This window comes from Ambystoma mexicanum, chromosome 2q (assembly GCF_040938575.1).
Source record: "Ambystoma mexicanum isolate Mex_15411 chromosome 2q, UKY_AmexF1_1, whole genome shotgun sequence".
In the NCBI taxonomy this organism is placed as follows: domain Eukaryota; kingdom Metazoa; phylum Chordata; class Amphibia; order Caudata; family Ambystomatidae; genus Ambystoma; species Ambystoma mexicanum.
In genome coordinates this window covers 559,571,878-559,597,970 of record NC_090924.1, presented here as the reverse complement: position 1 = coordinate 559,597,970, position 26,093 = coordinate 559,571,878, and positions in this window count along the sequence as shown.

Here is a 26,093-nt window from a genome sequence, read left to right as displayed (position 1 = left end):
AGCCATTGCTTTTTTGATTTTTATTAGTACATAAGCTGATGTGGGTGATTCCTTCTCCAAAGGGGTAATCTGCTAACCAGGTCCCACTTTGTCGCAACTCCATGCCAAAAGCATAGTGTACTTGTGCCCTGCTGCATCAGTAGCCTGAATCACAGCACCTGCCTTTCTCGTGGCACAGAGTGTGTTCAAAGGTCATAAGATGCCCACTCAACCACCACATCAACATCAGTCACTGCAGCACAGGGGTGGCATTTAAGGTATGCCCCCTGTACCCAAACTATGATGATCATGAGTACCCCATGCTTGTGGCAGGGTAATGTCTAAGAATAATCTATGCGTCTAGGCATAGTGCATGGTGATACTAATGATCATGGCCGTCACATCCCAATTGATATTGCACTTGTGTCAGCTCATGTGAGTCAAATCTGCTATGGAAGATAATGTGTATTCAGGTGAGATGGGCTGATAATACTACAGGGTAGGACAGAAGCCCAGAAGACCCAGCCTCTCTGTGATTCTCTTTGGTAGGAACCAGTAACCCCCTCCACCAGAGACAGCCACTTAGCAGGCAGCTGGCCTGGGCCCAGGTATCAAAGGAGCACACCAAGTGAGGAGGGGTAGCTTCACACCAGAGTGCTCCATGTCCAAAGGTCTTTGTTGTCAGTAGGAAGGAAGTGCACAGGAGTAGGATAAGCAGGAGTGCTCTGGACACTGGAAGAAACCTTCCACCTCCTTGTTTCTCACTGATACTCTGTCCCTTTCCTGTCTCCTCCACTTGCTCTGGAGCAAAGCACTTACGTTGCAAGATCAACAGGGCAAAGTCCACTCGAGCCAGGTGCAGGGATTGGTGCCCTAAAACAGGCTAACATTAAACCAATCACCTGAAGACATCCCCCATTTCTTCAAGGCCGAATAGACGTTGCGAACATGCTCACCTGAACTTCCTTCAAGACAGTTGCACTGTCCGAAGCCCTCCACTAGAGATGATTGAGCAATTCAAGACAGAAGAAAGGTCTGTCCCCTAACCACTCCCAGGGAATATCATGAGTGACCAGTGCTGAAGACCAGGACCAAACATTTGTCAACAGATCTTCTGTGCCAGAAGAGCAGACCGTGAACTGGAGCATCCTGTCCTCAAGTCATTTGCAAAGGCTTCACAGCAACTGGAGGACCAGACCAGCCACAGCTCCCTGTTCTCTCACACAAAACCCATCTATCTGTGTTACCCGCATCCTGAAGAATAGGGAAGGTGCTGGTGCTGGTGTTTGCATTCCTCCAACCAGCCAAACTATTGCACTGCATCTAAACCAGCTTGACACTGCACAATGTCCTAGCAAAAGCACATCACTCGTTAGGTCCCAAGTGACTGCTCAATGCTTGAATCCAAACCGAATCACTTGAGGGTAACTCGCAAACTCTCACCCGGGGTTACTTCCACTGCTCAGCCTAGCTAGGCCAAGAATCGCCACCTCATTTACTGGACATAAACGCATCCTTGATCACCACTTCAACGACCGTTGCCCGATGACTCAAACCACTGGAGCGTCACTTGCCAACCTCTCCCAGTGGCCAAAGCCTGACTCAACCTGGCCAACTATGAAGCGTTTCTGTGACTGCCCCAACCTGTCTCATTAAACTACTGCTGTTGAAGCACACATAGCACCCACATTCACCCATACTCAATGCCTACATGCTTCCAGGGCCTCCATGATCCTACATGCCTGACTGAGCCTGATCAGCTCGCACTGACGTTCAAACCCACGTCTGATGCGTCAGCCCACCGGGAACTGAATTGAGGTACTGTGACACTGAACTGCCCCCGCGGTCCACTTGGGCCCTAGAGAATGGTTATGTCACTATTGCTCCTGTTTTCAACCTAATATCTGTTTTATGGTAGTACCTTACCTACCACCCCTGGAACTGTACTCAGAGTGCTACTTTCCACAGTCTGTCACATCTCTTCTGTTCTTTCCTTTGGTGTGGGTTTTGTATAGTAATCGCTTTTAGTTTTACTCGCAGATGTGTTTTATTAAAGTGTTTACAGTTGTATAGAAACTTGATTGGACATTCCCTTTATTTGGAACTGTGATAATGTGCTGTTAGGGTCACTACTGGCTCACCTTCACACCCCTCTTGCGAGTACAGTCTTTCCTTGTCCCACATTACCACAAAAAGCAAAGGATGTATATTGCTTGATTGACCCTGTGTTACCATAATGATTGTGTTGTGTTATGTTTTGGTTTGTAGAAGTTTGAGGTCTGAGTAGGCCATTTTATCCCTACTCATCCTTGTACTCCTCCTGCAAGGCGGAATCCAATTTGTCACACCCAGTACCCGAGTGTGTGCATGGGTGACATCTCCAACCCCCTGCAGGTAAGCACCCGGCACCTGAGTGTGTGCAAGGGTGATAGACCCCAAACCCCTGCTGAGGCACCCCGCACCTAGGTGTGTGCATGAGTGACTCTGGTTTGGGATGGATGATGGATGACAAACATAGGTTGTGACAAAAAGCCAGCATGTTACTCTGAAAAGCTGTATAGGTCCAAATGGTTATATATGGCTCATGGGTTTCAGCCATTTTATTATGAATGAAATAAGCAGAAAGACCATGTGCATTATGACCTAAGAAGGGGGTTACACTGTCATGGACCTATCATTTATACAATGTTGCATTTATTCTTGTGTTTCCAAAATTCCCTTTGATTGCATGGAAAGCAGCCACTAATTGTAGTGCTTTGTCATGTGCGATTTCAAAGCGAGCTGAACATGAATGGGGGCATGTGGAAGCCATGCATGCCTAGCTTCCCGCCCCCAAACTTTACACGCTCCGCACGATTTTGCCTCGTCGCCTTTCACGAGTCCACCTCAATTTATAAAGCACTGGATGCGAGAAAAGCGAGGACGTGCGCCCCAGCATCTATTATGCACCAGCAACCAATAAAAACACACAGTGGAAAGCAACCCTTTAATCATCACATGCATAATGTGAAAGAGCCTCCAGGACTGCTAGAGAGTGACAATATAGAGTTGCCTTCTGGAACAGGAAACACAATCATACAATGACAAAGCACGTAGATCTGGCGATTGTACATGCGTTGCTGAGAAAGAAGATGCGAGAATGCATCAAAGACTGTTGGTACTGTTTGGTAGCGCTTTAGTGGAACTGGAAACAATGCAACGTGCACTCTGTCTGATCTTTCTTAAGCTTAAAAAGCTCGTATAATGGGCACTGGTGGCACTTCAAAGTGCAGCTGATCCATTTAATGTGAAAGTATCAGCACTCTTTCACAGGACTGCTGTATTTCAATGGGCAGCAGTAGAGATCCTCAGAAGGGTTCGTTTCTACTTATAGGAACAGTGCAGTCATTCTGTAGTACTGCTGCGTGTACTTGTTGTCTTTCTCAGTAAAGGGATCAGTGTCTGAAGGGTCTAAAGGCATAGAACCAAGTACCGCTCCTGAGCAGATGTTATACACACCTCTATGGAACATTCATGGAACCCTCGTGACTTTTCCCCGTTCTGTCATCAGACAATACTGCCCAACCCCATCGCTTTTCAGAAATATTCTTTATGGTGAAAGCATGGGTTTACTATGCAACGAATAGCTACAACCTCCGTGATTGCCATGAATCTTGAATCGTCCACGTCTGCAAGAAAGCTGTGGTTAGGAAGGGAATACATGTGAAACTGGAAACATCCCCAGATAAGCAGAGCTCTCAGTTCCTCCCATGTCCAGTGTGAGTAATTAATCCAGTCCTTCATTTTGTAAACATGGTGAGATGGTCATCCCTGCGTCTATTAAATGGAGCAATCGCATCCACGTCCCAGAATACAAAGGGTAGCACGAGGAGGGTTGGAGGATCTACCCGGGCATGACACGGGTAAGCTTGACGGATCTAGAAAAGAAACCTATCAATGGAGGAAAAAGCGGAAGTCAGGATAATGTCCCTTTAGAGTCACCTGTCCAGGGACAGCTTTCTTCACACAAACAATGGGCAGACCATGACTAGATGGAGAGCAAATCTCTGCCTCATGATCCTGCACAGTATGATATATATTATATATATATATATATATATCATAGTATATTATCATGCACAGTATGATATATATTATATATATATGATAGTATATTATCATGCGCAGTATGATATATATTATATATATATATATATATGATAGTATATTATCATGCGCAGTATGGGTTGCTACAGTGCGGACACAGACATAGGAACCAGCAATCCACCCTTCATTTCTAGACACACCTCTATCCACCCACCAACATAATAGAAGAGCTAGCAGACTGCAGGCAGAAGGGCCCAACTAGCCAGGGGGTGGAACAGCACAGAGAAGATAACCATGAGGTCATCGGGCAGGAGGAGTAAGAAGAGGGCTGTGAAACTTGGGTGTATGTCCCCAAATCATCTCTGACATGGCACTTATCGGCGGGGGACGGAGGGGCTTGCTCACACGGCAAACATGTTGCAAAAGAGAAGCCTGTGAAACAGAAGGAGGGCGGATACGCCTCGTGTTACTAGATGAGGTGCATGCAGTTCTGAGCCAGAGCCCGGTGTCCCTAGGCCAAACGCCAACACATGGAATAGATTACTCACAGAAAAGCAGGAATATAAAAGCCTGAATTGTTACTAGTGAAATCAACTTTGATAACATTACAGCAACTTGAAATGAGCAAAGAAGTAAGAACTGTTACTTGCTTAAACATCATATTTAGATACTTAGCCTATAAAAGAACATTCCCAAAAACGCATGGATGGCAATACACCATAAACATTTTATGAATTCAAACATAAGCATGCTAGCCAACATAGGCCACACAAACATTAACTCTCTCTTTTAGTGTCACCAAAGAAAAATAATACATCATACTTAATCCCAGAATTGTTTTGGTGAGGATGCAATTGTGATGCTGTAACTGGAAAAGGGACCAGGAAGCTGCCGGATGATTGGTTTTACTAAGGGATTCGGGGACTTGAAAGGTGCATTTTAAATGTTCAGGTCTTCAATTAACTCCGCACAGTGCATCTTGGGAGAGGTGGATTTTTGGGTGCATTGACATAAGAATCATATTGTGCATCCCACATGACACTAAGGGCCTGATTCATGGAAATGTGCACAGAAATACTGCAAGGGCAGTGCGCCAAGAAGGACACTGTGCGAGCCTGCATGCAGAATAAAGAATACAAGCCCCGCGTATTCATGTAATTGTACACGCAAAGTAACCGTATTCGCAAGTCACACCATGAACAGCCCTGACATGCCCACATGCAAAGCATAAACAGCCAGACCAGCTACCATTGCACGCTTCCCCGGGGGTGAATAAACACACACTTCAAACAGTACGTGGAGTCCCCGCAAGCAGACCTGTATCACTGTTGCCGGCCACCCGACAACCTTCGTACGAAAACTTGTAACTCGTTCTAAACTAGGAAAATCTGCATGCGAACCTCCATAAACTGCCCCTGCATCCCGTTACACTGCCTACGCGCACCCCTAAGTTAGATCAAAACCCTGATAGAGTACACGCATACCGAAATCCGACATGCAACCCCGCTGCAATTCCTACGCGCAAGTGTACTTATGCCTACCTTCGGGTGGCAGATCATATGAAGGACTTGCATGGCCATTTCCCGGCTGAGAGGTTGCGCGATCAAATCCATAAATATGTCTTGTTTTGCGCAATTGTGGTCGTGCGAGGGACTGCCTGCAGCCCGTCCCTCGGAAACACACTTTTTTGCAAGTTCTTCTCCATTTTTGGTGTTCTGCCCTCTTGCCAGCCCTCTGCGCAACCCACGCCCATGCTCTGCCTGGAGTCTTGGACAAGGCCCTTGACGGCTAGCACAGATGTGCCAAGCCAGCGTGAACTCCACGGAAGTCCAGGAAAAGTACTACGCATTTGATTCCATGAATTGACGAAGGGGGATTTGCACACATTTGGGCGTGCAAGTACCCTATTTTCCATGCAAATAAATCAATTTTTTAGTAGGCAGCATCTCCCAGGCCACACAGTAAAGCTGCTTACACCAGGTGCTTGCATGCATAACTGCACAACATTCTATGCGCGTGGCATTTACATGCCAAGAACACCGGAAGAAAGGCAAATAGTCATGCAGTACATTTATGCTGTGGCGTGCTTCCCACCAGTGCTTGGTGCAATAGAATGCACCCATGTTGCGTTACGTCCCACCAGAGCAACAGAGCACATATACCGCAAACACAAATATTTGACACTCAATCAATGTTCAGGTTGTGTGTGATGCCAAGCGCATCATAACTGAAGTGTATGCCAACTATCCAGTAAGCACACACAATAGTTTTATATTCCGGATGTCACCACTACACCGAAACCTGCTAGCTGGCAACCATGGGAATGCATGGCTCTGGTGAGTATGAACGGACACAAACATGACTGCACGTTGCACACTAACCAATAGAAAATGGCAGCAAATTATAATGACAACCATATATAAATTTACAGGGGACAGTGCCTACCCGCTGAGCACATTCATGATGATGCCATACGGAATCTGACAACACCACCTGAGGTTAGGTGCAACACTGCCCATGTAGCGAGTAGGGGCATAGTGGACCGAACATTCAGAGTGCTTAAATCACGTTTCCGCTCCCTTGACCACTCTGATGGTTTGTAGCTATATGCACAACCACTTGTTTGCAGGATTATTGTGACAGCATGTGTCCTGCACAATGTCGCCACACGGTGTGGTGTCCCAGTGGACATGCTGGTGGGCTACCGCCTGCACCCACAGGTATGAGCCTTGCGCATGGCTAGCCAAATGGCACGTGGAGAAGCTGTACATACCCAGCTGGTGCAATCCTACTTTACCTAAAATCCTGCCCCTGTGGAGTGCACAAGATCAAGTCACATACCAGGTGCCATTCAATGATGACTATGGGCCAATCCTCTGGGCACACAAAAACAATGTGCTCTTGGGGTTGCAAAATTGGGTGCATCAATTAGACATAAACCAACATGTACAAGGTGTAGCCAAATGAAAGACACATAAGTGGGAGTATCCCACCAGCACCACAGTAAGAATGAACGATCGAATTTGCACAGTACCTTAAAAGCAGAAGAATGCTGTAGCTGAGGCAGTTCCTGCAGGCTCACGATTCCTGAAGCTTCAGTCGTGGTGACAAGAAGTAGGCCGGCTGGAGGGTACTGCACTGTCCAGGGATGAAGCCAGCAGCGAAGCAAAACATCAAATAAAAGGTGCGCTCCTTAAAACCCAAACTGGTTCCCTTTCCACTGGCTATCCGATGCACAGCAAATTTGACCAGGATGAGGACCTGTGTCTGGCGTTTGGCTAGCTGGTTGTTCCGACCAGGCTCAAGAGAAGAAGATTCCTTGCGGATCTCCTCTGTCGTCGAAGTTTCAGGTGATTCGGACCTGCAGCAGGACTTCACTGGGATGTCCAGGAGTTGCAGCAGTCGTCTTCATTCAGCTCCTCGTTGGTTCTCTCGTTCCAGTGGTGACTCTGTCTTCCAGTCCCAAAGACTGGCTTTTTATGCACCAAATCCCCCATTCTCACAGCCTGACTGTCAATCACACAGCAGGGTGCCTGTGCTTCCAGGACAGCCACCTAGCCAATCAAACTAGAGTGTGACTTGGGTCTCCAAGGAGACCCTGTGCAGGGGGCCTCAAACCCCTCCCTCACATCCTGTCCACCCAGACACTGAGGTGCCTAAGGAGGGCTTCTGTGCAGAAGCCCGCCAAAGGACGGCGAACAATGGAACCAAACCTGGTTTGGCGCGCAGAGTAAAACATGAGAAAGACCTTTACAAAAATAAATGGTGAATAAACCCAACCGGAACCAAATAAAAATAAAAGGGTTAGAGTTTGAGGCTACCACCATAGCCTCTAAGGCTATTGAGGCTATTTTCGTAGCCTGTGGTAGAATAAAAATGGTAGACCACTGCCACCAGCCAAATCTTAGAGAAAGGGGAACATACTAAGGTCCCCTGAGAATCAGACAAAAGGGGATAAATATTAACCCCTCCAGTACTCTATTGGAAGATAGTTGTACTGGGTCTGTACATTTAAAAAGACTAGTAAAGTAATTGGCAACTTTACATGTTCTGGGAGACAGTAGTCAGTCCCACAAAATGGAGTTTAAAGTGGGAAGTCTGAAAGGACAACCCTGTGTCACTGCACTGAAGGTGCTGTGTGACACACAGTAAAAAGATGATGCCTATGGAGTGGGTGAGACTCCATAGCCCATGAGCAGAAAAATGTACAACACACCCAAAACACATGTAAGAGTGGGAAAAAAAGGCTCACGCTCTTACCAGGTGAAAAAATTAAACCCTAAAAATCCAGCAAAGCTGCTGAGGGACTTAACAGGTAAGGGAAATTAGCCATTCTGGAGAATTCCCCCTAACAGTAAGTGTGGAGTTAAACCACTCCTTAGGCACAAAAACTCACTAATGTCCAAGAAATTATCACCCAGAGTATGTGTTGCCACAGATAAATTCATATACTTACCAAATATAAATTATGAGTAGCTAGGCATTCATGGACTCCAAAGGTATCATATACACCAATCCCCATAAGGCCAATGCAATAGGGTTGCACACCTTTGTGAGAATGTGCATGACAGGCACACATGTATTCTTGTTGCTGTGAGTGCAAAGGCAGTGGTGTCAGGATCCACATGTGACATACATGCACCCAATATGGAGAAATTGCACCCCATATTATAAAACGCACTGAACAGGAAACAATTGACAATTGAGAAAAGCGATTGACACACCCAAATGGACACAGTCACAGATGCAGCAAGTAACATAGACATTCCCTAGCAAATTTAATAGTGAGTCATGACCATAAGCAGCAAGGCAGTGCATCATTCACCAACACAGTCACAGGAACTGCAAATAACAGTGTACATGTAATTCACCAAAAACAACACATCACAGTAGACAAACTACCTGGTGACTATTACATAGACAACAACTGTACTGCATGTAGACACCAAACTTCACACATGAGACCACAAGTAGTAAGGCACAGTACTATCTAGAAGCCAATTAACCCATGCAAGAAAAGCCCTGGACCCACAATGAGTGTTACACAACAATAAATATGTACACTGGCTGAGACCGTACACCGACAGCAACATTGCACATGATACTCAGTGACATCAAAGTAGTCATTTTCAATATTAACCAAAGAGCAACAAAAGTGCACTGCTAGAGAAATATGCATCTTATCTATTTCCTGTGCATGCATACGGCTGCAAGTATCCTCTCAATCCCATCAGCCATCACATTACGACAAATCGATCTGCAGAGAAAGACAAAGCAATGTGAGAGCAGCCAACACATCCATGCACCCAAAACACACAGCATTACGTCCCCCCTTGAGTGACATGCAAAAAATAAAAACAACTCACATGCCGACCATCAACGTGTTTCTTGGCACACATGCAGACAGATCTGTACACTGCATGCAAATCAAACACACAAAACACACATACTGACAAACACCTACCCACAACCTACACACTGCCTGAATCCCCAAGTGCCATGCAGTGAATGTCCATGTCACGCCTACCCCATTATCAAGCTGATGGTACATACTCAACACACGCATCTGGCAACAGTCAGCATGACAATGATCAGAACCACTAAAAGTACATCACTGAGATCAATAAAAGGCTGGATCACCCTGGCAGTATTTTCCATGCCATAACATGGCATTCCATCATCAGCGTAGCACAGTGCACTGAACACTGGCATAGGCGCCGATGATGAAAGTCCTAAAATGTCTGAACCCAAATACTCACCAATTGCCCTGAAGACAGGATATTGCAGAAGGCAACACTTCACAGTGTCAGATGTCAGACCAGAAGGCTGGGCATTTTGGTAACTGGCATGAAACACACCAGCAGAAATGACAAGGGAATGAGAAACAGAGACAAAAGTAAAAAGCACACAAAACGGAGCCGGCACTCGAAAGTTCAAGTTAATGCAGACTTCACTGTGACTCAATTGCATTGAGTTAAATGTGCATTGAATTGAAGGTATCATTGACATGCACCGAGCACCTGTCAACATGCAGCTGTAATCCCAAGGATGCACCATGCATAGCACATGAATGTCAAATAACTAACCCTGCCTACCTGTCTGTTGACAACATAGCATCCCAAACAAGTGCATTAATGCTGTCATGTGTATGGATCATTCTTAGGACTGCACAACAAGAATGGCAAACCCTGACCAAGAAATGCTAAACAGTGTCTTCCGTGTACATGAATCCATATTAGTGAATCATTGTATGGGATGCTATGTGTCAGGCAATACACATGTGAAAAGTGCAATGAAACACACACCACCACCACCAACACATGTCACAGCCCACATGCAGCTAGCCCTGCCACCCTCCTGACAACTCAACAGGAAAGGCCCTACAGAGATACCCCATACACAATTATGATCCCGCAACCTGTGCCACCATATAAGTGTGAAAACAGCATGCACAGACACATGACCATAAGAATACCATGGATACTTGCATCAACAAACGTTGACCCATGCCCCACAAAACAAGTTAAACAAAAGTGAATACGCACAGTGCAAGACTCCCTGCTAAACACCACACCACAAGTGCCAGCCTGAGTGCTCTTCACTTACCCCACCTGTCTTCCATACACTGCATCCCACCAGAAAACACTTCCTCAAATTGTAAAGACATGCATTGCAACAACTTAAAGACAATGGAGATACATGACAACCATTTAGTAAATCAGAAAAGAGGCATAGACCACCCAGTCCAGAAGGACCACAGGGTGCAAGAGGGAGACAGGACACATATTGAGAATTACCTAGGAGTGGAGAGTAGCACAACAGAGAGAGAGAGAGAGAGAGAGAGAGAGAGAGAGAGAGAGAGAGAGAGAGAGAGAGAGAGAGAGAGAGAGAGAGAGAGTGCACTGTCTGGAGTGGAGACAAGGATGGACATGCTCAACATCACTCTGGGTGAGGGCACATAGAAGTTGACCTAGGGAGGATGATAGTGATAATAATACCTATGGATGTACCATCATGGCATGAGATCACGGCAGGCACATAGAAGGAAAATATCCACACGTAGAAGCCTTGAAGTTCAAAACTGGTGGGCAGTGAAGGACAGACTGGCAAATAATAGGCACATGTGTAGGGTCAGTCAGTAGCCTTATCTCACACAAACCAATGCAAACACCCACCATGGCATGCATTACACAACAAGACACATGTACCCCACTTCCATGCAAATAAGGCACTGAAAGCATGTACCCCTACTCTACATCAGCCACCATATACCCCTGTTGGACAAAACAGCCAATGGACATGCAGCTGTACTTTCACCACACAACAGACCACATCTCTGAGTGAGACTGCCACAGTAAGTGTGCATGAATTCCAGGGCTCACTTGAACCTGACACAGTGACACAAGATAATGCCAACTGGTGGGAAGTGGAGAAAGGCAGACAGTCATGCAATTACATTGTGTGGATGCAATGTACAACCACAGACTGTGGCAGTAAACATAATGTAGAATGTAAAAACAGAAAACATGTAATACACACCAGCGATGATAACCAAAAGTACAAAAACATGTACAAAAGGTCACCATACTAGGTAACACAGAAGCAGTCTGTCCGAGTTACACATGTGCATATCTGTCAATAGCAACTTGCATCAAGTGTGAGAAACATGTCCTGTGGAGTCAATGCACACACATTTACACAACGGAGTCACCAGAGCCCATGACATGAAGTGCTGCAGTCTAGGTTGTGCATACATGCCTATCGATGTGAATGGGACATGGTGACCAGTGGCCTGGCTGGGCGGGACATGTAAGTAGAGAAGGATGTGGATTTAGGATTGAAAACTGTCAAAGAGTAGTGTTCAGAGGGAGAACACCTGCAGGGCACAGTATGCAACATAGGGACTGGGGGAGTCGAAGGGTGGCAGTAAGGAGACATCACCACGGTCAGTGTGCCAAGTGTTGGAGAACATAAACCATTAGAGTGCAGAAGCATCAACAATGCATGTGTCCAAGCAGTACGTGCACCGACACAGAACAAAACACTCAGAATGAGGAATGTGACACTAGTGCTGCACAATCACTTCCAAACATGCTGACAACATCATGGGGGTCATTCCCAGTAGGGCGCAAAGGGATTCCGGGCACAGTTAAGGACATTGGTCCCGGTAAACCCTTTGTGCCCTACTACGAGGTCCCTTTACGGCCCCATCCTTAATGCCTGCTTTTACCAGGCATTAAGGACGGGATCCGCAAAAGGACTTCAGAGCTAATAATTATAGTTATTAGCACCCTCCCCATTCCCATTGAGCCCTATAGGGGCTCAAATGGGAATGGGGATTGACATTTTCAATGAGGACTTACCGGTCCCACAAAGGTCAGACTAGACCGGTAAATCCCCACGGAACGAGGGCGGACACGTTACCGGTGATGGTGCTAGTCATGGCGCTAATAGCAGGTCATCATCAATGTCTATCTGAATGGAACTGTCATGGTTGAAGGTCCTCAATCCAACTTTCTTCTCTTTGACAGGGTCCTACCTCACCATTTAAGCCTTTACTCTCCCCTGAACATGCTCCCTTGCCCACTGTGCCTCCCTCCTCCTCTGCACAGTCTCCCTTGCCTGCTGTGACTTCCTCCACCACAGGCACAATCTCCCTTGCCTACTGGCCCTTCCCCTGCCTCTGTACATGCCTCCTGGCCTTACCCCACTGTCCCGTCTCCCCTGTCGGCCTTGGCTCCTCCGCCATCCCCCACTATCCCTCTGAGTCTCTTGCCACCCTCAGGGGGGACCACTGTTCCCTGCGCCCACCCACGGAAGACCTTCAAAGAAGGCAAACTGCTGCATATTGCCACTCTTAACCCTTGATCCACTGTCAAACACTTGTCCGACATCTGTAACCCCCTTGAAGGCATGGATCTTGATGTGCTCATGAAGACTTGGTTCAAGGACAGCTCTGTCACAAGCTTTGACACGCTTCTCCCTGAAGGATACAAGATCCTCTCAGTACCCAGGCCCAAGGGGTCAGGAGGGGGAGTGGCATTGATCTTCCCAGAATGGATACATGTGGCCATGATCCTCACTCAGACCTACTCATCTTTCGGATGCCAAGCCTGCAGGCTTTCATTCTCTCCTAAATGTTACCTCCTTATGGCAACCCTCTATCAGCCACCAGGACAATCCACACTCCTCCTCTCTACTCTCCTACTCCTCTCAACTCCTGCTGTTGGGTGACTGCAACATCCATCTGGACTCTCCTGACTCCTCAGGAACTTTCTGCACCTATGCAACCTGTTGACACTAACACTCCCTCTGTCTTCATTCTTTCTTGACCTCTCCTCTGCCTTTGACACAGTAAACCACAACATCCTGATAGCACATCTCCGTGACACACTAGGAATCACTGGACAGGCTCTAGCATGGTTGACCTCCTTCCTGTCTGACCACCCATCCTTGGTGGAACTTGGGCCCTTTCGCTCCACTATCACTCTTTCAACCTGTGGCGTCTCGCGGGGCTCTAACCTTTCCCCTGGTTCTTCAATGTCTACATGGCTGCCCTTGTACGTGAGATTGCGAGTTTCACCTCTAATTTACAGTGTTATGTGGATGACACACAACTCTCCTTCAGGCTACCCTCAGCCAACTCCTCTACCTCGCTTATACCAGACGGTCTGTCCGCAATTCAGCTGTGGTGTGCTGCAAACAACCTCTGCCTCAACGCCAGTAGGACTGAGGTTGTTTGCATTGGGACTCCTGCTCCCACTTTGACACTCTCACTCTGGCCGGCCTCCTTTGGCCCTGCGCAATCTCTAATAAATCCAACTACTAGATGCATCTCCTCAGAGGTACTCTTCCTTTTCTCACCTTCCGCCAGAGCCCTGGTTCTCTCAAGGCTTTACTACTGAAACAGCCTCTTTCTCAACCTCCCTGCACCTGCTCTGCACCCTATGCAACTCATCCAGAACAGAACAGCGAGACTTATCCTTGGCCTCAAGCCCTGTGATCAAATCTCTCTGGCGCTGAAATCCCTTCACCGGCTCCCGTGGCTGGAAAAATCAAGTTCAAGACCCTGTGCATTGTCAACAAGGCTTTCTGGGCCTGGGACCCAGCTATCTTCATCAATGCCTTCCTAAATACTGTCCCTACTGAGCACTCAGCCTCCTCCAACCTTCTGCGAGTGAGCTGGTTCTGTAAGCAGAGATTTGGAGGGAGATGTGTATCCTCAGCTAGGGCCTCCCTCTTTAATAGCCTCTCTGCCGCCCTCTGTCTTGAGCCCCAGCTCCTTAATGTTCAGGAACGCACAAGAGACATTCCTCTTCTCCTCACTTCCTTCTCTCTCCCTCTATCCTGCTGAACAGGGCTGTCACAAGGGTGGGTGAGGCCCAGGGCAAAACATTTGGTGAGGCCCCCTTACAATTCTTTGCAGTGGGTCAGCGGAGGCACTGCTGCAAATAGGAGACGCAAGAAATCTCCCTTTGAGATTGTGTGGAGGACACAAATATTCTTTATTACTACAACTGAAAATCAACTGCAGCAAGGTGAGATTTCTCTGCTGATGAAAGGTTTATGCCAGACTCACCTTTGTATCATATGCATAAATAAATGTAGTATGACATGACAGCGTGTGGTGCGTGAGTCCCGGCATTAAGGAGTGCCCTGCCCCTGTGTGCGCATTAAAACACACATCATACACAGTGACAGATAGATGATGTACAGTAGAGGCTGGTGAATTTCTGAACTGTAGAGGCTTAAATGTTTGTGCCAATTATGCAGGATCGACAGAGCACAGTAAGGGAAAACAGACCAACCAGGGGGCGCTTGAGTGGGTTTCTCACGCCCAAGAAAATGTTTGAAACATTGGGTTAAAATGGTGCATTTTACAGCACTTTCTTTGCAAAATTGGGTAGAAAGCCATACAGTTTGCAACTGGTTTTGTATGGTAGCACAAGGAAAAACCTAATAGTTGCAAGTCACCAACCTTTGCCCACAACATATGCCAGCATAAAAATATATTCATGCTGGTTGTTCCCATGTATGTTCATGCAGGCTGCACCAATATATGCCAGTATTACCATATAAGGGCTCCCAGCCAGTACAAATGTCATGCCACAGAAAGCATGACCAGGCTGGCTGTGCACCATAAGTGTTATTACTGCCTAGACTTGCTATATTCAATGTGGTCCAGTTTAGTCAAGTAGTAACACTTATGTTTGCTTTAGTCCTGTCTTAACTTCTGGGCAACAAAACAAAAGTATCCTCCTTTTATGTAAAGCAAATTGGATTAATCATGAGTTTAAATGGTTTATGTATCCATAATGATATCACAGCCAATTTAAATTCTGGAAGCCATCAAAAGATTGTTTAGAGAACTGGATAAGTTTAATCAGTTTTTAAAACAACAAAAACATTTTAGGTAGGTGTAAGGAAAAAACATATTTGAAAAATATATATGTATGAAAAGACATTATTAAAACAATTAAGTAGAAAGAAACATTGTATTTCGAAAAGAGCAAGACAAATTAAAATGAAAATAGCAAAAATATTTAAACTTCAAATGTCTTGATAGGATTTCTCAAAACACATATTTAAGCTTCAAATGTCTTGATAGGATTTCACAAAACAAAAAAGTCTTGATTAGATTTTTCAAAACTTGTTGCAGGTCAGCCTACGTGCCGGTGTCGGCAATAGTGCCACCTGCCAGGCATTAAGTTCAGGTGAATGCGAAAGATGCCTTCCTCAGGGCGGTAAAGGAATGACTGAACCCAAAGGTTAGGCCACAGTGTATTTAGGAAAGCAGGCTGGGTTTTGCCCCTGAAGGTGTGCAGAGTGCAGTTCGGGAGAAGCCGCTAATTATGATTTTGCTGGTAAAAATCCAAGCTTACTGTTATAAAGGCGGGATGCCGTGATAGAAGAGGTTTAACATTGTGCCTAAGGCTGCATCCTCAAAACTTTAGGCAGCTCACGCGGTTTGGGACTGTGGTGTGGAAGTCTGGTACGGCCAAATGTTGTTTGAGGCAAGAGACGCTCCCATGTGCAGTTTAGGCAAGGATCATACACATACACAGAGGTTCCGAGAGGATTTGGAGTCCATAAAGCGGTAAACTGTAAATGAGAGAAATTCTGCATGTGTCTTTGATTCATGACCGTCAGGCTAGGAATAGCATGAGGAAAGGGATTCAGCTTTCAGATGGCCCACACCTCCAGTGATTAGCCTACCATTATGAAATTAAATAGCCACTGAATTGGGGTCTTATGACTAATGGCCAAAGGGAACGTGAAATTGCTATTCAGCTTCCTAAATGGGCTCAGGGAATTGAGAGGGAAGTGGGAGCAGGACTGGATGAAGATGTGTCAGGGCTGGTGGGGTCCCATTTCATTTTGATGTTTGGGAGGGGGCATCCCTTTCCTTACAGTTTGGAAAAATAGGCCAATGCACCTATGGAGTGCTTAAATCAACAATGAAGTCAAAAGAATGCAGCATCATGGTTAAAAGCTGCAGACTATCAGTATATTGCTGTGTCATTAGACTGCCAATATGGGGCAGCTGCTTGAGGGACCTTTTCAATTGTAAAATCTGAAAGGCCCTGACACCATCCCTCAGTGGAGAGTCCGACAGCGCTATTAGTTTATTGGCCCCACTCACTATCCGCTTTCAAAACTGTCATCTAGCCCCCCAAAATATTGAGGCTGGCTGCGCCCCTGCCTGGCTGACATACAGAGCCATAGTGGATAGAACAGGGCACAGATGTTAAATGGTGCCTGGGCTTCGCTGTTAACAAAGGCCCTTCAATTAATAAAACACTTCACTGCTAGCACCTGCATTCATATGCATACATTTTTAGGCAATTGAAATCGTGAAGTGGGGTTAGCACTTGCATGCAGGGGAGTGATAAGAAGGGAAGTGGGGACATGGGGCATAAGACGGCTCATTCTCAGACCAGTCAATAAGTGTGACATTTCAGAAATGAAGGAGAGAGTTAACTGCTTGTAACACTGAAGCATCACCAGAATAGTCTCATTCGAATGCGCAATTTAGTTAGATGCACCCACACAAGTAAGTTAGCCCCGGCCCCATAGCCTCTGAAGTTAGCGCCTCTCCCAACATTTAGGTGTTGGCTCCTCCTCCCTGAAATTGTATCTTAGGTGTAACCCGGATGCCATGCCCCAACTTCTAAAGTTAGTGGCCCGCAGGGCCGATAAATGTTAGTGTTGGGGCTTGCACACACACGCACATACAACATTTTTACATATGCATTCATCCACCAGTCACACAACTCCTTGCATGCACACATATATAAAACCAAACACAGCATTGACACAAACATAATCACCAACATACAGGGTCGGACTGGAACAAAAAATCTACCCGGGCACCAAAAATAAAAGTGGCCCATATTTCTGTATGGCAATGTGTAACATTTCACGACATACCTCTCTAGTAGTGCCTGGGAGTGCATTACTGGCATGTTTGCAAATGATGCATTTTAATGTACAGCGAGTAGTTTGTGTAAAACATGGCAAATGCACAGTGCACAAAATCATCAAACTGGCCAACATTGGACAGCCCAGTCAGCTTTTTGAACCTATTGCCTAATAGCCCAATATAAGAATGCCCAGAATAAATGCTCTCCTTGTGGAATGAATGTTCGGACCTGGAAAAGTGGAGTCGTTGTGCCAGTCACTCTAGTCTCACTAAATGTCCAGAGCTCCACTTATTTTCTGTCCTGTCCACAATAAACTACCAAAATAAATATACACTTTTCTCAATTTAAAATGCAAGGAACCAGCATACTGATAACATTTTGTGGCTTTACAATGAATAATCATGTTCTCCTCGTTTGGCAGTGTGTTACACTCTGCTGTCATTTGCACTATCCACCAATGTTCCTCTGCGCATTAACACAGACATCAAGTAACGTGGGGTTACAAAATGTTAGCAAAAAATTCACATGCTGGTTCATTGGTGGAGAGCCCATGTCTGAGTTGTTTAAGAGACCTACCTGGCATTGCCTCTGAAGCAGCTAAACTCTTAAGATAGATGTGTTGGGTGGGCAAGTGAGAGTTTTCTTTCCATTTCACTTATCCCAAGAGGTCCCTAGGCCCTCAAGAAGACATGCTAGCAAAATACTGAGGATAATGTTTCTGGAAAATTTCATGACAACAGGTCACCACTTTCCAGTCATAGGCTTCCTTTGTTGCAAATCTCATGAATTGGCTACTTATGTCTAATTGAAGTTAAAAGACTACAGCTCCCAGAATACATTCATTACTTCATGAAAGCCCAGGACTGGGAAATGGTGTGCGTAGACTTTGGAGTCATTGTATCCCCCCCAAACTGATGGATGGCCACAGTCTGAACCCTACAAGCGTGCCTGGCTGGAGATGAGACATTGCTTGGAACATGGTCAGAGTGTGGCCACTTTCAGCAACGATGATGAGTTAATGAGCAGAGCATTATGTTACAGGAATGGGGAATGTGCATCCATGGGGCTGTGCTGTTATATACAAGTCAACCCTGGCTCAAGGTGTTTAGAACAACCTGGAGCCAGCCATCCCCTGCACACGCAGACAGAAAGTATTGATGCTGCCCTGGCAGTAGGATGAATTATAAGTCCAGTGCTAATGCTCAGTGACTTGGGCATTAGTTCTAGCACACAGGATCTGTGTGTGCAACCTGCATTAAAAGGTTAGAATCTGGGGAGTGCCAATTAAGCACTTCAAAATGGAATGTTGATCAACTGAATACCCAATTTGATAGGTTATTATCATCCACTTTACTGGCTAAATGTTATTTCCATAACATCAACCCATGTTACTACTGATTATCAATGGGCTCAGAAGTGAGAAGAATAAACAAACAAAAAAGGCAAATCTGTCAAGCAATCATGCGACTTGAAAATACATGGTTGAAAATGGGATCCATTTCACTTCAACACTTGAAAATGCAAAATGCAACTAGAGGATGGGAAATGTTGAAGGGGGACCAAAAAGTAAAACAAACGTTTTTTTTTCTAGTTCAACAGACAGCCGAGAGGTGGAGAGAGACTAGCGTTTTAACCCTTAATTGCAAGTTGCCTACAGTACCAATAATGTATGCATGGGCTGCATCACAGCTCTCATAGAGCAGCAGTTTGTAGAGCTTATACAATTTGACAACAAGGTTTTGCGGCTATTGACGAGCAGACAGATCGAAATTCTGGGTAAGCATCATGGCGGAAAGGACTCATCCTGATACCATTGTTATCAAGGTAGCATATGATCGTTGACAAATGAACTCATATTCTTATACATTCGTTGACAAATTGAACCGTATTTTTATACAGTGGCATCATTACAGGGAAAACATATTCGAACACGAGGAATGCTGTCATTTTTTCTGCAAATGCTGTAATTTTACCGCAAATGCTCCTATCTCATGTAGATCCCAGAATTGACATATTGGTAAGGCACTAAGTAGTCAATACGCATCGTACACCCATATTACTGTAATTTTGCAGATACATTCACATTTGTGATCATCAACAGGTTAGACCACCAACAAGTTTGCTTGTCTGTAGATCATGGCCATATCAACTTCCATTTAAGCTAATACAATTGCTTTGTTTCTCTTTTTCCCTACCAATGTAATGCCTCACAGCGTACGTATTCATTACTGAATCATGCCACTTATGTTTGCTCTTCTTGTCTAACTTGTATATATCTGTGCTTGCACTTTATATGATGGATTTGCACACATTGTCACAGATGTTGATAAATACTCATGTGGACCATGCTAATGTATATCGACCGGTTATGGATAATGAATTGTAATTACCTGACCTAATTTGAAGAATGCACTAGCCCTGATGAAGGATAATATTGTCCAAAATGCATTGGCCCTAATATGCATCTGCTACTAATTGATGAATAACTAATTATTTTCTAAGACAACCATTAGAGAATAAAGTAACATTGAAGAATTTAGTAATTCGACTACTGTTCCCTAATCATTGATAATACTATAAACCACTACGTGGAGATTATGAGTGCAGCCCACGCTGCTGGCCTTGTAGCAAAGTTCTTTCTTTTTTGCTTGAACTGTGAGTGCTTTTCACGGAAGCACCTTCTACTGGATTTGCACCCCACGCAGAAAACTAACTGAATGTAAAAATGTAATTCACAGCTAATACAAACACTAGCTGTGCACACTCACCGCTTTCAGTCTCTCAGCACTTACCCAGTTTCTGACCAACTGGTGCATCTGGATACCCCCTCCCATGCACTTGTCCTCCTCCCCTCCCCTCTCCTGAACCCTCTGCACACTTGTACAATCTGAACGCCCCATGCTTTGAAGATCGTCTATCTTTTCCTCCCTGTCTCTCTTCCTGCATGTTTGCCTCTATGCCCTTGGAAAAACTGCAGAATCGTTGACAGACCTATTTGTTGTTTTCTACACTGTTAATTGTATTATATGCACCTACGTCTGCCTGGGCACCAGTTATCGTTCAGAAACTCAAGGTCTCTGAATGACTGTTGTTTCTCTCTCCTGTTCCCTCCCTCCTTGAGCACCTTGAAACACTTGTCTTATGTATAGGCGCTTTACAAATAAACATTACCATACCATACCAATATTCACTCAAACCAATGTTACGTGCACATGCCATCCCGTCCACCACAATGCAACCATGACAGTTGACGTCACTGAGCATTGCTGCATGTCCACCACTGCATACGTTATGGCCTTGAGAGGGCAACTGCACAACTCAAGCCAAATGTAAAATAAAAAATAAGAAAAACAAAAAAAGATTCCACATTGGAAAGGGAGGAAGCCACAAACATTTCAAAATCTAGGATAGGGGTCTTGTAATCAATGAAAGAACACCCAAAACAAATCAAAGGCCATGGCCATAAAAAATGTGACTATGAAGAAAAAAAAGAAAAAAAACAACCCTCCAAGGGCTCATGGATATCACCGCAACAGTGAATCAGGAGGCATGTCTGTGCTGGGACCCCCACCGTGTGGTTAATTTGCAGATGGGTTTGGGGCTGGAGGAAGACCACACAGTGCCAAGGTCTGGTCTTCAGAGGCGGTGGCCATGTGTGACACTGATGAATTCACCAGAACAGTTAGGCCAGTGATGTCTTTATGCATTGCATCACGCAAGGCAACAGAGTCTGCTTGTGCAGATGTCCGTGATGCACTTCCGAGAGTGACTGCTTGAAGGCACCCACCTCATTGTGGATCATTCTCCTTGTGGCTGTTGGTTCTGTACGGAGGGTAATACTCTGTGCCACCATCTCAAGCCTCAAGGTCTCTCTGTGTGCCTAAGCATCTGCATGAAGTGAAGCCTGCAGACACCCCAGATCACCCTGTTGATCCTTGATGTTGGCCTCCATGCGCAGTCTGTGGGAGCGGCATGAGGACCACATGACGTGCAATGCAGCTGTTCCTCTACCAGGGCACTGGTAGGGTTGTGGAATTGCCCATTTTATCCATGTCCTCAGATATCCTATCCAACACATATCCATGTCAAAGGGTGGCACACAACATCTGCTGCTCCCACTCTGTCTCCCCAGCCTGCATGCATCCCCCACATGTGTGGGGGCCACAGTGGCCTGATGCAAGGGACCTAGTCCTTTGCTGTGGTTCCCCTGTTGTTGGCTGCAGGACTGCATCCCTCCCTTCGACATCAGGCCCAGGACCAGATCCCAAATCAGGGGAGGATGGCCTTGCAGCCGTAAACACAGCAGATGGGTGCCACCACTAACAGGCTTTGTGAAGCCAGCCACCCGCCACAGACTCATGGGCCCTGACTGATGCACACATTGGGGTACTCACCTCTGGCCTCTTTGAGGCATGAACATCCCATTTAGCATCAGAGACATCTGAGTCCAAAGAGTTCGAAGAGTCAGTATGACTCAGGGTGGTCTGCAGCACCAGCGTGTTCTCACGGCCTACCACAACACGTCCCCCATTGGTGGTCTGCTGCACAACTGACTCTTCCTCATCCTCCACTCCTGCTTCTGGTGCATCCACATATCACAAAAATAAGGAGTAAGATGATACATTTTATCTACTCACATCCCTTCTCCTTAAATGAGACCCTCTGATAGATTTCCGGCACTGCACGTCTTGAAAAAATAGACTGCGTGCAACACTTTAACTTTCAAACAACATTTTTTGTTTATTCAAAATTCTTCGAGTAAAACATAAAACACTACCCTCACCTAACACAGTGTAATTGCTAACACTAAAACCATAGTATCTAAAACTTAGGCCTCACATAATACACATACCCAAGACACAAACGATATCACATGAAAATACAAAAAAACCTAAATGTGTCGTTAAAAAACATATAATCCCAACATGTTTCTGTTCTTCAAAGCCCCTTTCGGGCGAACATTCTTCAGGGGATAACTTAAAACATTCACCGTGTTGAAAGGGTAGTTTCAGGCAAACAGAGCCTGGAAAGGAAAAAACAGAGGACACTAATAAGTATCAAAAAGGAGGGGAATGCTATAAAAATGTAGATCTGAGATTGGCTCAAAACATGATGCCAACCTCACATGGTTCTATAAACCTTCTAGATTTACCTTAAACTGGTGAATCGCCAAAGCACGTCTGTAAATGACCAGTATGCTAATCTCTCGCCAATGAGAAACCAAAAACTTCACAGGGTGTCACAGTCCGCCGAGATATTGCAACACCTAAAGAGACAAACTAACTTTCAGAGACCATGTACTCTATAACAGACAACAATCACTGCAAGAGCTAAAGCTATAGCATCTTCATGCCAGATGTAATAATTACCTCCACACAAGTAGAGATGTCCACTGAAAGGAACACAGGAAGGTACTCCCTGATATCGCAAACAGGACCGGATCGCAAAAAATTCCACAGAAATTCACAGTACCAATCTGTAAAAACCAAAGATAAACAACCTGTAACGCCTCTGCAGATCAGGTACACCACCTTCTTCCCTCGTGCATTAGCGGAGCTGGGATGAATCATAGTATATAACTAAATGGTAAGCCAACCACTTTTCAGTTGTTTTTCAGTAGTGTGCCGTGTCTAAAAAGGGGTGGTAATAATGGGGCACCACTCCATTCACAGATCCCAAAGAGTGACATGAAGCATAAAAAACAGTATAAACCAGTGCTCTCATTCCGTGGCCTGACGATATCGTTGGTCCACTACATCAGTGCACTTCCACTGAAGCTACATCAAAAAGTGACATGCAGCGTGAAAAGATGTAATAACAAAACGTACACGTCCTTCTGACGTTAACCCACTTACCTTTAATAGAGCGTGCACAATTCCTACATGGAACAAGTTGCTGGCACAATTCCTACATGGAACAAGTTGCTGGCGTGCCGCGGAACAACAAATGGCTGTGACAAACCATCGGCAGTCTCCCAAGTGTATATTAACCAGCGCGGCAGCGCTGTGAGAGAAGCACTGACTCCCCCCACGGGAGTAAACACAAAAAAGGGGCTCAGCAAGTCAAAAGGGAGTTAGTGAATGGAAAAAAGAGCGGCCATCACTGCACAGGTCGGTGTTGAGGAGATTAATAGACTGCAACCTGACTAATTAGATCAAGCAATGTATTCAGACTTTGAAACAGCATATAAAATGTTGAACTTTCAGAAGAATATTGTGTAAGCAAAAAAGCATATTATGGACACAAAAAAGCATACAGTGTCTTGCAATCAAGGAAAACAAGTAGTTTGCTAAAGTTGCAGCACGCATCAAGCTATAATTGCAAAAGAGTTACAAAAATGCAGTAGTGGCAAACATACATGAGAATGCAATATTTCACAATGCCGTAACAGCTATGACACTAAATGTAAGCATTCACATATTCAATATTTTAATGCACAATTTGATCATATAGTAGAATCCAAATTTGCTCTTTTATAATTGGCTGACCAAATGCCAATCAATGCTTTCATTAAGCCCAAAACATTGCTTTGCAGTTTGAAAATAATTTTCTGCTCCAAATTCACAAGTCTTTGATCTGTCTCAATTTTACTATGGCCATATATAAGCCACGTAAAATCATTACAACCATGTTTCATATCAATGAAATGTTTCACTATAGGGGCTGCAATTACTTGGTTTCTAATGCAGCTCCGATGTTCCACCATTCGGACTTTGCCCTGCCTATTAGTCTTACCCACATAATGTAGGCCACAGGGGCACGTAATTAGATACACAACATTAGATGTGTTACAATTGGTCATTTCACTGAACACCCACTTGACATTAGGCAAAATTTGTATAGATCTTATTTCTTTGGTTTGGGCACACATACTGCATTTACCACATGGGAAATGTCCTTTAACTTCTGGCAGTCCCCACAATCTAATTTGTCTGACAGGAGGTGCATTGATTTCTGTCACATCATTCCTAATCAATACATTCCGTAAATTCTGACTTTTTTTGAAAGCCACCAACGGTGGCAACACCTCTTTACCTCGATAGACTTTCTTCCATGTTTTCATAACAATGGTTTTAATTTTGTAGGACAAATTGGAAAACGTGTTTACAAAAACAGTGCCAATCTTTCTCTTGATTTTCGTATTTTTCTCTAACAGAGCTTCCCGATTATTGTTATATGCTCTTTTGGAATCAGCTCTAATCACTCTGGATGGATAGCCTTTGTCTAGCAATTTCTGCGCCAGTGCATCCGCACTCTGGCTGAAATCCTCTTTCCTACTACTGTTACGTTTCAACCTTAGAAACTGTCTGAAAGGTAAATTGGTTTTCAGATGCATAGCATGGTGACTGTTAAAATGCAGTAAAGAATTGTTGTCAGTAGTCTTGTTATAGGGCCTAACTTGTAAAAGCCCATTGTGGTGAAAGATGGTAATATCCAAGAAATGAGTCTCAAGATCACATATTGACCCAGTGAATTTCAAAAAATGATTTTGTTGGTTGAGCTAAATTACAAAACCGTCAGCCTCTTCCCTTGTACCATCCCATACGATCAGTATGTCGTCTATATACCTCAACCACTTCCTCAAGTGATGGATATATGGATTTGTGGCTGGGTAGATTACCATTTTCTCAAAGTACTCAACATAGAGGTTAGCTAGGTTAGGGGCCATGGCAGCACCCATGGCCGTGCCCTCAATTTGTTGGAAAAATGTCCCTTGGAATTGGAAAAAGTTTTGAGTAAGGGCAAACTCTGTACACCATAGGATAAAAGCATTGCTCACCGGGTGTCCGTCCTCCCTACTGATCAAAATCTCTTCCACCACCTCTAGTGTGGCCCTTTGAGGCATCACCGTATAGAAGGATTGAATATCCAACCCTATCTTTAAGGAATGGGCCGTGACAAATTCTATATTCTCAATTTTGTTAATGTCATTGGTGGTGTCCCTCAGATAGCTTTTCATTTTCACAACAAAAGGTTGCAAATAAAAGTCTGCGAATTTGGACAAGGGTTCCAAAATGGCATCCACACCTGCACATGGAGAGAGAAAGACATTGATACATGTCAAAAGAAACAACAATGTACATAAACTCAAAGGAGTACTCTGAAGAGAAAGGGGCATTGCATGCACCCATCAGACATTGCGCATACATACACTTGGTCCAGTTAGCAACTGATGCATGGCATTTGCTGACAAGTGCCCCCCAATCATGTCCATGCCATTACTGGGCACATTGACATTCGACAGTGTTGTAAACGCACAATGAGGGGACATTCAACTGTCAAGTCGCCACACATGCCAAGGGAAAAGTAATGCACATGTGACATTTTAATGTACAATGAACTCACATGGGAAAGGCCAGACATCCATATCCACAGACAACACCACTGTCGACACAGTACACACTAGTCAGGTCTGGACAGGGAACAGGAGCCAATGAGGACCTGCAGGAAGGTGTGGAAAGGGAAGAAGCCCATTAGTGGGTACACCCGAAACTGTGATTTTTGGTCAAAGTCTCTGAAGTGCAGTGAGATGGAGAGTGGATTTGGCGATGTCAACAGGGCCCAAACAATCCACAAGAGGTTGAGGGCAGTGACCACATGGAG